The sequence below is a fragment of the Artemia franciscana genome, unplaced genomic scaffold (genome assembly GCF_032884065.1).
Source record: "Artemia franciscana unplaced genomic scaffold, ASM3288406v1 PGA_scaffold_67, whole genome shotgun sequence".
Classification (NCBI taxonomy): domain Eukaryota; kingdom Metazoa; phylum Arthropoda; class Branchiopoda; order Anostraca; family Artemiidae; genus Artemia; species Artemia franciscana.
In genome coordinates this window covers 1,141,526-1,157,843 of record NW_027062705.1, presented here as the reverse complement: position 1 = coordinate 1,157,843, position 16,318 = coordinate 1,141,526, and the positions used below count along the sequence as shown (strand labels likewise).

General features: G+C 37.2%; 1 long non-coding RNA gene across 1 annotated transcript in view; it reads right to left on the bottom strand.

Moving 5' to 3' along the window:
• Window positions 1-16,318, bottom strand: part of LOC136042124 (uncharacterized) — a 31,438-nt gene extending 15,120 nt beyond the window's left edge. The window contains exons 1-2 of the long non-coding RNA XR_010621177.1: window positions 16,227-16,318; window positions 14,438-14,548 (exon numbers count right to left, since the gene is read on the bottom strand). This is a non-coding gene — a long non-coding RNA (uncharacterized LOC136042124). The remainder of the gene's footprint in view (window positions 1-14,437; window positions 14,549-16,226) is intronic.

Genomic DNA, 16,318 nt, shown 5'->3' with positions numbered 1-16,318 from the left:
TGCAGTTAAAGGTAGTCAAAGTCAAATTTAGCCGCTCTCGTAGTTGAAAATAGTCGCAGTAGCAGTCACAAGCAGTCGTAGTCACAAGTTTCTACTGCCGCTGTGTCGAGTATTCAGTGTCACGATCGTCAGTGGTTGCAGTGACAGTTGTAAGAAGTTGCAGACACAATGAGTCTCAAATACAAGCAGTCACAGTCGTAAATATTTCAAGTTTAGCAGTATTAGCAGCAGTAGTAATAGTGGTAGAACTATTAGTAATAGTACAAGCAGTAGCAGCATAAGAAGTAGTTGTTGTAGTAGTAGTAGAAGCAGTGGTAGTATTAGTAGTAGTAGTAACAGTCACCATGGTTGGTGATAGTTGGAGTTACAAGTAGTCACAGTCACATTTAGCTGCAGCAGCAGTTCCAAATAGTCACAGCAGCAGTCACAAGTAGTCGTAGTCACAAGTTGCTACTACCAATGTGTCAAGCATTCGCTTTCACGGTTGTAAGTAGTTGCAGTGACAGTTGGAAGAAGTTGCAGAGACAATTAGTCATAAATGTAAGCAGTCATAAGCAGTCACAGTCGTAAATATTAAAAGTTTAGCAGTATTAGCAGCAGAAGTAATGGTAGCTGAATTACTACTAGTAGTACTAGGCAAACCTTGAAATTTTCATCTGAATACCTTTAAGTATTGCTAAGATATCGCAAGTATGTCCTTAAGACAAACTTGGATGGACAAAGCGTCTTCTGATTTAGTTGGAAACCCCCAACACCATGCTCTGTACGTTGCTTCCTTAGCTGTTTCTTGGATATTACACACATACCCTTTTGACAAACTGGATAGACATAGCAACTCTTGCCCTTTTTTGTGCCTGAGGCATTGCATCTAAGCCATTTTGACAACCTACAGCTACTGCGAATAACAACCTACCGCAGCAAAAAGCCACCTGATGCCAACGCAGCTACATACGCTCCTCCTCAATCTCAATCTATCCCAAGCCTGCCTCTTTACACCCTCCTGGAAGTTCTAATTTTCCCTAAATGTTTCGTTATGATATCCTCCCACCCCAACAGAGGACGATCTGCTTTCCGTTTAACCCGTGACAGTGGGGCCAAAATGACAATCTCTGGTAATTTATCATCTTTCATCCGCAGAATATGCCCTACCATTTCAATCTTACCGTCATAATAGCCCTAGAAAGCGGAATTGAACCTTATTCGTGCAGTCTACTACTTGAAATAAGATCAGTCAGTCGGGTACCTAAAACAGTCCGTTCAGAATTTCTCTGGAAAACATTAAGCAAATCTTCCTCCGTTTTTCGGAACGTCCAAGCAATAGAACCATAGCTGACCACTGGTTTCTGGCATATAGCTGTTACACTCTTTTGATTACTATTATTCAAACAGTGTTTTTAAAACTTGGTTCAACACCCCACTTAACATTTCCTAGGATTCTCACCTTAAAACACTTGGCTTCAGTAGTAGTAGTAATCATAGTAGTAGTAGCAGTTTTAGTAGTAGCAGCAGTTGTAGTAGTAGTAGCAGTAGTAGCAAGCACATAGTCCCTTTTGGTTAGTTCAAAATCCCCCTAAAAGTTTCAACTTAATACCTTAAGTCGTTCCTGCGGTATTGCTACTACTGTACACGCTTTTGAGATCATGCGAATACATAGTGCATGTTAAAGTCTGGCTTAGTGGTTTTAGCAAAGCGATAGTTTTTCAGAATTCAATAAATGTTTAAAATTACGACCCAAAGAATTATTGCAGTAAGATGGAGCATCAACGACAAACACTCTTATTTTTTCTTGGCCATCTCTTCATGAAATTTTACCGTGTTGTACCCTCCCCCCAAGAAACGTATATTTGAGCTCAGGGTCTTCGACAATTGCAATTTTTATGTCCTGCTTTGATTCTATGTCACTTTCAAGAGGTTTCAGTCTGATTTATTTAGGCGCTTGTTAAAATTTTCTAAAATTTTGCAATTAGAAAGTGTCTTGAAAGTTTCTCGATAACAATTAATAAATTGTGACACAGAAGAAGAAAGGGGCTCAGCCCCTTCTCCCCTTCCCCATCAATGGTATGTCCCTGTGTAAAAGTAATTACGCCGAAATGAATTAAATAGCTCTCTTATACAATTACGCGTATTTTTTCAAAATTTTGTATATGTGTCTTACGGCGATTATTATTCTTTTTATTCAAATAGAGTTACACAATTAAGAATTTAATTGCAAAAAGTTAACAAATGTTTAAAAAAAATTTGAGTTGGTGAAATATTTAAAAATATACAGAAACGTTGTAGCTGTCGCTACAACGTTATGATAAACGTTGTTTATACAAGCTAGCTGCGGAAGAATGTTAGCAAAGAAGTATACAACTCTTGCTAGTGTATAAAACCATTTTAACTTTATGGATTTTGTTCAAACCTTTAAAATGTATTGAGTTTGCCAGCTCTAAGATATTATTAACAATGACAAGATAATCGCCTCGACCACAACAGTTCAAATCAAACATAAGTTGATACCACATGACTATAAACATGTTCAAATTTACATAATAAAACTACACCACAAGTACATACAAATTTTGTTTCTAAAGAGGGACAATATAGTAGAGTGGCTAGTTTCACATACTAAAATTATAGAATGTCTAAAATTGGTTAAGTGCAGGGGAGTAATTTCGTCAGAATCCTGAGGCGGCCAGTGGTTGGGGCCTTTTTCTAATGAATACTAAAGAAAACTGATCCGTTTCTGTGGATGTTGAAATTATGTTGGCCTATTCTAGTTTCGACAAGATTTTTTAAGATGCTAAATCTCAGCTGCGGTGGGGGAAAACTGGAGTCCTCCCTGCACCCTAGCAAATTATGCCCCTGGCTGTGTGTGTTCAAAATACACTCAATGGTAATTGTGTTTAAAACACTCATAAACTAAGGCAAAAAAGAAATAAATAAACTTACCTCTGACCTGAAGGAACTACATATGAATTCCATAGGTTATCGTAAAATACTTTTTCTTTTCCATGTTCCCAACTTGGTACAATAAATAAGATTGCAATAATGCATATGACTTTTAACATTTTTTTTAAAATATAGGATAGACTAGTTCTAGTCTGCATACTGAAGCGGTGAAACAAAGTCAGGTTAAAATTACGAAAACTTTCCCTTTCAAAAATGGGTTGCCTTAAGCAGGAACGAGTGTGACAAACTACTGTTTTTGCTGACAATTTTTTTTTAATAATTTTGAAGATTTTCCTTCTTATAATTAAACAAATTTTAATCTTCCAGCTTTCACACAATGCCTTCTTGATACCCTCAAATCTTGTATCCCTACATGTCTGCCCCGTAGCTTCTCGTCCCAGAAATTTCAAATTATAATTGTTAAATTTGCCATTTGCAATTAGAATTAGTTTGAAATAAAAACTTTTCTTTCAAAGAAGTTTTTTTCGAAGAAGTTAAAAGAAAATTTGAAGCCTAAAATGAAAAGCAATCACTGCTTCGCTAATTATGAATTATATAAGAGTGAGTGTGGTAATTATCGAGGCAAGAACAGTAGGGTTTTAGAAAAGCTAGACCATGTGTCCACCAAATCTCCGCTCTTAGAAGCGGAATAATTGAGAAATGCCAGAGTTATCACACACCTTTGGCCTTCAGTTTTATAGATTATGAGCAAGCATTCAATTCTGATGATAGAAGAGCTTTAGCAAAGGTTTTATCCTTGAATGGTATACCAGACAAAAACAGTAAAGAGATTAGTACCATGTACGAAAATAACACTGCTGCGGTTGAAGTAGGAAATGAGGTTAGCACCTGGTTTCGTATTAAATCAGAAGTTTAGCAGGGCTGAATTCTATCCCCCTTTATATGGATCATTTTGATGGATTTTGTCTTAAGAAGTACAGGAGAAGCAATGGGAAACCACAGAATCAAATAGGAAGGAATAGCTCTCCTGGAAACAGATTATGCTGATGATTTAAGCATCCTTGAATGTGTGACCAAAATGAATGAAATTTTAGAGGTTTTGCGATTTCAGAGTGCTATATTAGGTTTGATATATTAGGTTGTGCAGACTTATATTCCTGTTCCTCCAAACTTTGTTCAACAGTGAAAAACACACTGAGCCAACATTTTCCCTGCTTCCACCATCTTTACAAATAATGCTACTAAGGGAATTGAAGCTGTCCACCTGATCAATCTTTCATTACCCAATGTAATCTTTTCATCTCCAATAATTCCTATCTTTAGTGTCTTAGTGCACTAAGCGTTGATTTTCAAACCTATTCTAGCACCCTGAACTCGCATAACCTCTAAAACTTCATTCATTTCGCTCACACTTTCATCTAGGATGCTTAAATCATCAACACAATCTAAGTCCAGGAAAGTTCTCCTACCCATTTGATTCCCTGTTCTCCATCGCCTTTCTTGTGTTTCTTAAGACAGAGTTCATAAAAATTATCCATATAAAGGAGGATAGAAGGTGACCCTACTTAACTTTTGATTTAATATAAAACTAGCTGATAACCTTACTTTAATGTATTCGTCTGGTATACCATGGAAGTTCTCATGGGAGACCTCATGGAAGGTCTATACCATGAAGGATAGGACCTTCGCTAAGGCTCTTCTACCAACAGAAACAAACGCTTGCTCATAATCTATAAAACTGAGGAACAAAGGAACTAAAACTAAAACTGAGGAAATAAGTAACTTGCTATCTACAGAGACCAGACTAATTGCTCGATAATTACTACTCTCACTCTTATCACCTTTTTTTATACGTTGGTTTAATTAAGGTTTCCATACCATTGCTAAAAAACTTTACCTTTTTCAAAAATCATATTCATAATCGTAAGTAACTTGTTTCAAACATCAAAGCCACCATATTTACTACAGTATGAGCACTTGGGGCTCCATTATTTTTAATCCTTTTAGAACTGTCGCTATTTCTTCCCACAAAACAAATCTTTCTTCACATCCAAGGTATCACAAACTTTTCCATTTCTTTCTATATCTTTTCCTGCGACTATATCTCAGTTTAGCATATTCTAAAAAAAGTTTTCCATTTCCCTTTAACTCTTTCCTTATCAAAAATTGTGGCCCAGTTCCTATCTTTGACTGGGAAAAGTCCGGATTGACTAATCCCTCCCAATTTATTGATATGCCAGAAGAATATTTTACTTTTATACCGTCTTGCTCCATCTTCCAGATCCTTGGCAATTTTATCCATGGGCTCCACTTCACACCTGCTTTGTTAATATTTTAAGGCTTTCCCAATTTCTTTATATTCGACTTATTTTCATATGGTCTTAAACCTTACCTTAGACCTTAAATCCTCTTGTGCCTCTGGAGCCACCCAGGTAATTGACGAAGAGACGCCAGTCATCCCCCAAATAAATTGCTGCCATAACTTCTACCCAATTGAGTTTTATGGACATATTCGCGTCGAAAAGGTTCCTCTGGTATTTCCGGCATAGTGTGATACGATTTTTTCGGTCAGAGAGTTCTTGTACAAGCCCTTTCCCCTCTCTAGTAAAGATAAAGCTTTTTCACTAATATTTTTCACCATTTTTTTTTCGGAAATTATCAGAAGAAAATTAAGCTCAACATCGCTCAAATTTTCGTGGTTAATCGTAATTTCGTTGCGTAACAGGAAATACAGTTTGGTTAAGAATTATCGTATTCAACTTTAGCAAAGACAGGCTCTCCAAATAATCGTATAGAACGCACAAAACCAATATGGAAAAAAAGATTGGCTTTAACGACTTGAATTTTTGACGTACTAATTCAAGGTCCAAGCTCTACTGACTGAACTCTATTAATTTAATTAATATGTTAGTTTTGTAGGACTATATTGCATAACTTACAGCCCTTTTCCAATGGACTGTGGAAGGTCATGTCATTAATAAAGCTTTAGTATTAAATTTTTCGACTATGCTGAAAAACGAAAATTTTCAAATTTTGATCAGAAGACTTTAGGGGAAGAGGGCCTTTTGGGGAGGGATCTTGCTGTCCTCTAATCTTTTGGTCGCTTAGACAGGGCACTAACAATTTTAATTTCTTTCTAACAAGCCATTAAACATCATTCCATGATGTTCAGGTAACCCACTAGCCCTAGTAAAATGTTTAAGTTCCACTTACTGCATTAAGAACTCTATTAATCTAATTTAATATACTGGTTTTTGTAGGACCATAATTGCGTAACTTACATTACTTTAACCAGAGACTATGGAGGGTCATGTCATCACCGCAACCATAGTTATTAGATGTTTCAACTATACTGAAAAAGTGGAAATCCCAAAATTTTAATCGGATGCCTTTAGGGGAAAACGGCCTTTTGGGGAATTTTAAAGACATCAGTGCTACCCATGCAAAAAAGTTATTTGCTTTGTTGTTTTTACAATATAAGGTGGGGGATTCTAATTACGCTGTACTAGGTTTTTGACCATACTGATTCTAATGGGGTAGGTTTATTTTGTTTATTTTGTTCGAGGGTTCTCACGTTCTTTTTCAAAATCACCATAAATTTGCTTTTGCAGAAAATTTTACTTTATGATGAACCAAAATAATTGTTACTATCCCTGAATCAGTGTCAGATGTTAACTGTCTTCTGATTAAGCAGCTTTTTCAAAACGTCCTTTTCAACTTTTGCTGCGTCGTATGCAGCACTGTTATTCTTGTATATAGCACTAATCACTTTAACGTATTAGTAGTGAGGAGCTTCCAGGTACAAGCAGCCAGTACCTCCTTCAAAACCCGGTACTGGGTTAAATTTTTTATTAGTCTAGCAAATGTCTAAGTTTATAAATTGAATCAATTGCCTTGCCTAACGCTCATTGCAGAATGGTCCCATTTCGACTTTAGACCCTTGTTTGCCTTTGATTCTAGGCGAAATTAACGGTCTCAGGTTTCAATTCTAAATTCTTGGTTCAACCTGCCTAAGACCATAGATGAGCGTCCCTTGTTTACCTTTCATTCCAGTCAATCTAATGGTCCTATGTCAATTTTAGATTCTTGGTTAACCTGGCTGAGACTCTAGACAGGCATGACTTGCTAAAAGATAGCAAACCGTGCATTGGCCCATTAAGAGAGGCACCCGCATACTTCCGCCATTTATCCAAGCCTAATTAATCAAATGCTTGGAAAACTATAGGTTCTAATATTATCTTAGCTCTATGACTATCTACCTTGGTTCTACTGCCTTAACAATGACGCATAGACGGATAATAGATAGACCTATCTATTAACAAATGAACTAACCTCCTTTTTATACAATCTTAATAAGGGGGGAATTAATGCCAGGTGTGCTTCTCACTCAATTTGACTATCTGTTTTGGCTTTATCTACAATTAGCCTTGACTTGATGACCACAACTATTCCATTTTAATTCAAAAACTTTTCTTATGCTATTGGATATTTGACAGAGCTACATTAATGTATTTTCTTCGAGGGCATTTTTGGGGCATTTTTTTCTTCAAGATGTTCCCCTTAGGACCTTCTTCAAGACGCTAGTCAAGTGGATATCCCTTATATGTGAAAATATTGATTAAAGTGCCCCCTAATGATGTTACTCTAGTGTTTACTTATGTAGATGACGTAATTTTACGTGTCATCAACACTTGTTTTATAGCGGGGCTTACACAGGGCTTTGTCCGGATTCTTAAATATATAAAATATATTTATTTTCGCTTCTGCTTGCACACAAAGGCTTTCATTGTTTTGTGATCTAAACATATATTGACCTTAAAACAAATACAAAAACCGGGAATTTTCCCGTTACATTTTTGTTTATTCTCTTACGTTAGTATTCAAAAAGAGTTTAGAGCATCAACATTAAAAATATTGATTTCTGCTCTTAGAAAGCCTATTATTAGCATTGGATATGAGTGCTCTTACTCTGTTGGAAACTGAATGTGCTCCAACCTTGAACCAATCTCCAATCTTGAACAAGTGTAAGTAATGAAATCTGATCTACGTAAGCTATAAGATACCTCAAATCAGTGCTGCAACAAGTACTCGAAATTTTTACTTAAGTATCAAGTATTAAGTACTCATTGTTGTTTTACTCAAATATCAAATAATAAGTGCCTTACAAATTCTTACTTAAGTAGTACTTCAAGTGCTACTTGAAGTATTTATTATATGTATGTATATTCTATATATATATATATATATATATATATATATATATATATATATATATATATATATATATATTCTAATATCAAGCCCATGCTACCTATTTTTAAAGCCATTCTGAAGGCTGCTTAGCCCTTTCCCTTGCCTATAAAACGTACCCTGTCATTCCTCTCTCTTGGAAATCTTAATCAAGAACCAGAATTTCCGTTTTATCGTTTTTAACCATTTCTCTTGTTTGGCTGGTACACACCCAATGAAGTCCCAAAAAATATAATCTTAACCAATTTTCAACACAACAGCTTGAAAGAAAAAGAATATCCAAACAATAAAGTGCAGTCAAAAAACTCCTGATTGGATCAGACAGATCCCATGACAGGATTAACACAGTGCACATAGAGTTGAACATCTGGCGATTAGTGTTCAATCAAATCTGGCACGTTCGCAAAAATACAGGGTTATTCTGAAATATGTGGGAACGATGGAAAAAATATTGAAAATATTGTTTTCCCTTGTTTGGCTGGTACATATCGAACGAAGTCCAAAAATAATCTGAACCAGTTTTCGACACAATGGCTTGAAAGGAAAAGACTATCAAAACAATTAAGCGCAATCAAAAAACTCCTGATTGGATCAGACAAATCACAAGACAGGATTAACACAGTGCACATAGCGTTGAACTTCTGGTGATTAGTGTTCAGTCTAATCTGGCACGTTTGAAAAAAATACAGGGTTATTCTGAAACATGTCAGAATGGTGGAAAAAATATTGAAAATAGAAAAATAAACTTCGGATTGGCTTTAAAACAGATAAAAGGTAATAAAGTAGTTCATTCTCTGATCCAATAAGTAAAAACATTAGCAGCAAAAAAACTCAAATTTAAAAGTAAGGAGTCAAGTGAGTCAGTTGCAGACTTTTCTAATAAGAGAAATCAAAGCTCAATGAAAAGGAGCAGCAAAAATCCACACTTTTGGAAACTAGCTGAAGGTTGCTGGCTGTGCCTGTATATCTGAGTGAGTGTTTACTTGTGTATGCGTCTGTCTTTGTATGTTTTTGTGTCTAATTCTGTGTGTGTCTGTGGGCGTTTTGTTTGTCTCTCTCTCTATATTTCTGTGCTTGTGTGTTTGAGCGGCTGTTTGCTTCTCTCTCTCTCTCTCTCCCTCTCCCTCTCTCTCTCTCTCTCTCTCTCTCTCTCTCACCGAGCCTATGTGTCTGAGTGAATTTTCTTGTCCACGTGTATATCTTTGTGTTTGTGTGTCTGACTCTGTCTGTTTGTATGTATTTTGGTCTCTCTCTATGGCTGTGAGTCTAAGTGGATGTTTGCTTTTCTCTGTGTCTGTCTGTGTGTTTGTGTGTCTGAGTCTGTATGTTTTTATGTGTTTTGTCTCTTTCTCTCTGTATGCTTGTATGTCTGAGTGAGGGTTTGTTTGTTTTTACGTCTGCCTTCTTATGTTGATGTGTCTGACTCTGGGTGTGTTCGCACATATTTTCGTCGGTCTCTCTCTGTGTGCTTGTGTGTTTGAGTGGTTGTTTGCTAGTCTCTCTCTCACTGTGTCATTGACACAGTATCATTGGTCACTGTGTCACTGTGTCACTATGTCTGTGAGAGGATGTTTGCTTTTCCTCTTTTCTATCTTTGTTTGTTTGTGTGTCTACTCTATATGTTTGCATGTTTTTTCATCTCTCGCTATGGCTCTGTGTCTGAGCGGATGTTTGCTCGTCTCTGGGTCTGTCTGTGTGTTTGAATCTGTGTGTTTGTATGTATTTTTGTCTCTCTCCATGGCTGTCTTTCTAAGTGGATGTTTGCTTGTATACGTGTTTGTCTGTTTGTGTTTGAATCTTTGTCTTTGTATTTGTTTTGTCTCTCTTTATCCCTCTGTGCCTGTGTTTTTGACTGAATGTTTGCTTGTTTCTATGTCTGTGTTTGTATGTTTGTGTGTCAGACTCTGTGTGAGTTTTTAGGTATTTTTGTCTTCTCTCTCTCTCTCTCTCTCTCTCTCTCTCTCTCTCTCTCTCTCTGTGCCTCTGTGTCTGAGTGGCTGTTTGCATGTCTCTCTCTCACTCTGCGTATGTGTCTGAGTGAATGTTCGGTTTTCCCTATGTCTATCTTTGTGTGTTTGTGTGTCTACCCTGTGTGTTTATATGTGTTTTCATCTCTCGCTTTGGCTATGTGTCTGAGCGGTTGTTTGCTCGTCTCTGTGTCTATCTGTGTGTTTTGTGTCTGAATCTGTGTGTTTCTCTGTTTCTATGTTTGCTTGTCTGTTCTAGTGTTTGCTTGTTTCTATGTCTGTGTTTGTATATTTGTGTGTCTGACTCTGTGTGTGTTTTTAGGTGTTTTGTCTTTTTTTACTCTCTTTCTCTCTCTCTTTCTCTCTGTGACTCTGTGTCTGGGTGGCTGTTTGCTTGCCTCTCTCTCAATCTACCTATGTGTCTGAGTGGATGTTTGCTTTTTCCCATGTCTATCTTTGTGTGTTTGTGTGTCTACCCTGTGTGTTTATATGTGTTTTCATCTCTCGTTTTGGCTGTGTGTCTGAGCGGTTGTTTGCTCGTCTCTGTGTCTATCTGTGTGTTTTGTGTCTGAATCTGTGTGTTTCTCTGTATTTTTGTCTCTCTCTATGGCTATCTTTCTGAGTAGATGTTTGCTTGTCTCCGTGTTTGTCTGTTTGTCTTTGAATCTTTGCGTTTGTATGTGTTTTGTCTCTCTCTATCTCTAAGTGCCTGTGTTTTTGACTGAATGTTTGCTTGTTTCTATGTCTGTGCTTGAATATTTGTGTGTCTGACTCTGTGTGTGTTTTTGGGTGTTTTTGTCTTTTTCTCTCTCTCTCTCTCTCTCTGTGCGTGTGTGTGTGTGCCTTTGTGTCTGAGTGGCAGTTTACTTGTCTCTCTCTCTTTGTGCCTCTGTGTCTGAGTGGCTGTTTGCATGTCTCTCTCTCACTCTGCCTATGCGTCTGAGTGAATGTTCGGTTTTCCCCATGTCTATCTTTGTGTGTTTGTGTGTCTACTCTGTGTGTTTTTATGTGTTTTCATCTCTCGCTTTGGCTGTGTATCTGATCAGTTGTTTGCTCGTTCTGTGTCTATCTGTGTGTTTTGTGTTTGAATCTGTGTGTTTGTATGTATTTTTGTCTCTCTCTATGGCTCTCTTTCGGAGTGGATGTTTGCTTGTCTCCGTATTTGTCTGTGTGTCTTTGAATCTTTGCGTTTGCATGTGTTTTGTCTCTCTCTATCTCTATGTACCTGTGTTTTTGGCTGAGTGTTTGCTTGTTTCTATGTCTGTGTTTGTATATTTGTGTGTCTGACTCTGTGTGTGTTTTTAGGTGTTTTTGTCTTTTTTTTATCTCTCTCTCTCTGTCTCTCTGTGACTCTGTGTCTGGGTGGCTGTTTGCTTGTCTCTCTCTCAATCTGCCTATGTGTCTGAGTGGATGTTTGCTTTTTCCCATGTCTATCTTTGTGTGTTTGTGTGTCTACCCTGTGTGTTTATATGTGTTTTCATCTCTCGCTTTGGCTGTGTGTCTGAGCGGTTGTTTGCTCGTCTCTATGTCTATCTGTGTGTTTTGTGTCTGAATCTGTGTGTTTCTCTGTAATTTTGTCTCTCTCTATGGCTATCTTTCTGGGTAGATGTTTGCTTGTCTCCGTGTTTGTCTGTTTGTCTTTGAATCTTTGCGTTTGTATGTGTTTTGTCTCTCTCTATCTCTAAGTGCCTGTGTTTTTGACTGAATGTTTGCTTGTTTCCATGTCTGTGTTTGCATATTTGTGTGTCTGACTCTGTGTGTGTTTTTGGGTGTTTTTGTCTTTCTCTCTCTCTCTCTCTCTCTCTATCTCTCTCTCTCTGTGTGCGTGTGTGTGTGTGCTTTGTGTCTTAGTGGCAATTTGCTTGTCTCTCTCTCACTATGGCTATGTATCTGAGTGGATATTTGCTTTTCCCAATTTCTATCTTTGTGTGTTTGTGTGTCTACTCTGTGTGTTTGTATGTGTTTTCATCTCTCGCTATTGCTGTGTCTCTGAGCGGATGTTTGCTTGTCTCCATGTCTGCCTGTGTGTTTTTGTGTCTAATTTGTGAGTTTGTATGTAATTTTGTCTCTCTCTATGGATTTTTCTGAGTGAATGTTTAGCTTGTCTCCGTGTTTGTCTGTGTGTGTTTGAATCTTTGCGTTTGTATGTGTTATGCTTCTCTTGTTTCTGTCTCTGTGTTTTTATGTTTGTGTGTCTGTCTCTCTTTGTGCTTTCAGGTGTTTTTGTCTTTCTCTCTCTCTCACTATCTCTCTCTCTCTCTCTCTCTCTCTCTCTCTCTCTCTCTCTCTCTCTCTCTCTCTCTCTCTCTATCTCCCCCCTCTCTCTCTCTCTCTATCAGTGCCTGTGTGTCTGACCTGCTGTTCGCTCTCACTGTGCCTATGTGTGTTAGCGGATGTTTGCTTTTCCCCGTGTCTGTCTTTGTGCGCTTGAATGTCCGACCTTGTGTGTTTGTACGTTTTTTGTCTCTCTCTGAGCCTTTGCGTCTGTGCGGATGTTTGCTTATCCCCGTGTCTGTCTTTGTGTTAATCCAGGTGTTTTGCCTCACTCTCTCTCTTTCTCTCTTTACCTATATGTGTGAGTGGCTGTTTGCATCTCTCTGTCTGTACTTATTTGTCTGAGCGTTATGTTTGCATGTCTCTGTTTCTGTCTTTGTATGTTTTTGTGTCCGACTCTTTCGGGTTGTATGTGTTTTTTCTCTGTAGCTCTCCGTGTTTGTGTGTCTGAGCAGATGTTTGCTCGTCCCCACGTCCTTCTTTGTGGGTTTGACTGTGTGTTTATACGCGTTTTTTCTCTCTCTCTCTCTTTCTCTCTCTCTCTGTACCTCTGTATTTGTGCTTTTATGTGTTTTGTTTCTCTCTTTTTGCCTGAATGTTTGAGCGAGTCTTTGCTTATTTTTGTGTTTCTCTTTTTACTTACCTGACTCTGTTTGTGTTTGTAGGTGTTTTGTCAGTCTCTTTTTCTCTGCTTGTGTGTCTGAGCGGCCGTTTTCTTTCCACTCTCTTTCTTTCACTTTGCCAATGTGTCTGAGCAGATGTTAGTTTGTCCCCGTGTCTGTCTTTGTGTTTTTGTAGGTGTTTTTTCTCTCTTTTTCTCTGTGCCTGTCAGTCTGATCGGATGTTTGCTTTTCACCTTGTCTGTCTTTTTGTGTTCGTGTGTCTAATTTGGTGTGTTTGTATGTATTTTTTCTCTCTTTCTCTCTGTGCCTGTATGTCTGAGCGGTTGTTTGCTTGTTCCCATGTCTGTCTTTGTTTGTTTGCATGTCTGACTGGGTGTTTGTAGATGTTTTTTGTCTCTTTCTCTGTGCCTGTGTGTCAGAGTGGCTGTTTGCTTGGTGCTCTCTCTGTGTCTTTGTGTCTTAGCGGGTGTTTTGTTTTCTCTCTCTCCCTGTGCCTTTGTGTCTGAGCGGATGTTTGCTTGTCCCCGTGTCTGTCTTTGTGTTTTGTAGCGTTTTTTCCTCTCTCTCTCTCTCTCTATCTCTTTCTCTCTTTTTCTCTGTGCCTGTTCGTCTGATCGGATGTTTGCTTGTCACCTGGTCTATCTTTGTGTGTTTATGTGTCTAACTCTGTGTATTTGTATGTGTTTTGTCCCTCTCTCTTTGCCTGTGCGTCTGAGAGGATGTTTGCTTGTCCCCAAGTCTGCCTTTGTGTGTTTGTGTAGCTGACAGTGTGATTGTAGGTGTTTTTTCTCTCTCTCTGCCTCTGTGTCTGATTGGCTGTTGGCTTGTCTCTCTCTTTCTATGCCTATGTGTCCGACAGGGTGTTTTCTTGTCTCTATCTATCTGTGTCTGTTTGTCTGAGCGAAAGTTTGCTTGTCCCCGTGTCTGTCTTTGTGTTCTTGTATAGCTGACTGTGTGTTTGTAGGTGTTTTTTTTTTATTCTCTCTCTGTGCCTCTGGGTCTGATTGGCTGTTGGCTTCTCTCTCTCTCTCTCTCTCTCTCTCTCTTTCTCTCTCTCTTTCTCTCTCTGTGCCTAATTGTCCAAGCGGGGGTTTTGTCTCTCTCTCTCTCCCTCTCTCTCTCTCTCTCTCTCTCTCTCTCTCTCTCTCTATCTCTCTCTCTCTCTCTCTCTCTCTCTCTATCTCTCGCTCTCTCTCTCTGTCCCTGTTTGTCTGAGAAGGGGCTAGCATGTCTTTCTCTTTGTGCCTGTGAGTCCGACTGTTTGCTTGTCTCTCTCTCTCTCTCTTTCTCTCTCTCTCTCTCTCTCTCTCTCTCTCTCTCTCTCTCCGTGTCTTTGTGTCTGAGCGGGTGTTTGCTTGTCTGTGTGTGGATTTGGAGGAAAATCTGGCTCATCTCTCTGAGAATTTTGTAAAAGTCTTTTTAACCTACCTCAGATTCTAATACACCCCTATGATCCCATTGTATTATCCATGGATCTGAAATTTTCTTACAGCTCCAACTTCTCAATAAAATTCTAAGCGTTCGACTTCCTAGCGTACCCTAAAAATAGAGGAAATATAACGAAGTAATGCAAGAAATATTTTTATTGAAGCAATGAAATGTTGAATATACTCTTAAAAATAAAAATGGATGCTTTGAATCCATTCCATAAAATATTTCATTATGTTTTTTCTCTTGATATGACAGTAGTACAGAAAATGTATGCTCTTCCCACCCTACTCAGCCATTCAATTTACATCATTTTTAGTCCATTTTACATCCTTTTAGTATCAATTATTGCATATTTTGAATATTTTTCACCCTTACACTCAACATTTAAACAGTTTCTTCGAAATGAAATTTGGTCTTATTTTTATACTTTCCAATATGTGAATACGGGTTCTAGAGCCATCCTCATCAATTTGCCCCCTTTTCATTTTAATTTACATCATTTTAAACGAAATAAGGGTTCTAGTTATGGTTCTCTATTTTTAAATAAGGGTTCTAGTTATACTCCATTTTTCCTATAATACCGATAAAATATAATAGTTTAATATTTAGTGAATATTTCTATATTCAATACCTAAGTAATTTATGTTTGTCTTTATTTTTTCTTTCAACAACCTGGAAAATCATATCTTTATCTAATTTTTTTGCTTTCTTTTAAGTATCAGCTGCTCTAAAATCAAGACGATTCGGTGCAAATAGATAAACATTTCACCTTTAAAATCAATAGTGATAACAGTTTTCTTTCCATATTTAGTTGTAACACATTTCCATGCTTTAATTTTGTATTCCACTCCAATGTCTAGATCTTCTTCCCGAATAGTTTGATTATATTTATTTTCCATTTCCATTTTGATGAAATGGTTCTCCACTTATAAGTAAATTATTTTGTTAAACAAATTTTCAGATCGAAAATAATCTACATATTAACATATAATTTGCTATGAATGACTTCCATGGCTGCTCTTCTTTCTGAAAATATAAGGCAGTAAATGTTGTACGGATTAACAGCTACTTGATCTAGTAAAAGTTTAGATTTTATATCAGCAGTTGATGCACTTTGGCAAATATTCGATTCACGCTTTTTGACATCAAAACAAATTAATAATATACTGTTTTAAAGCTGTCGTAACTTACAATTCTTCAACTATCAACATTCTTATGTTTATTTCCTAGCTGTAAAATCATTGATAGTCGTTAGAATATTCTTCATTAGCATCACTTAAATCACATTTAAAATCTTCTTGTGGACATTTATACCCATTCACTCTTACTAAATTCTAATAGTGTTCATAAGGTAAAATACCATATTATTTTGTCTATAACGGTGATCTCTTTCATATTTCTGTAACAAAACAACAATTTTGGTTTTATTATAGTATTCACTGACTACCCTTCATGTTAATTCCTTATCGATTTTATTATCACTTTTATAGGTATTACACGCTTCCCATCTTAATTTGAATAAACTGCCTTTCCTAATCCAGCTTTTAATTGTTTCGCCCTCTTCTTTAATCTGGCTTCTAATTCAGTCGCCGTGGGTAAACTGGGATGTAATACTGGTAAAATCCATGATAAACAAGTTACATCTACTTTAAATTTTGAGCTCCACATTTTATAATCATATTGGGAAAATCGCCTTTTTTTTAATATAATCTTATGTATAAGCCTCTAAAAACACGATTAATATCTTAACAAAATCCAAATAATCTTGATAATGGTAAATACATACCAACCACGTAACTTTCTTTTGTTTTATTAAATCTTTTAAATAAACTACTATTAAAAGCGTTATTTCGTTTTGCTGTAATGGTTCCACCACCT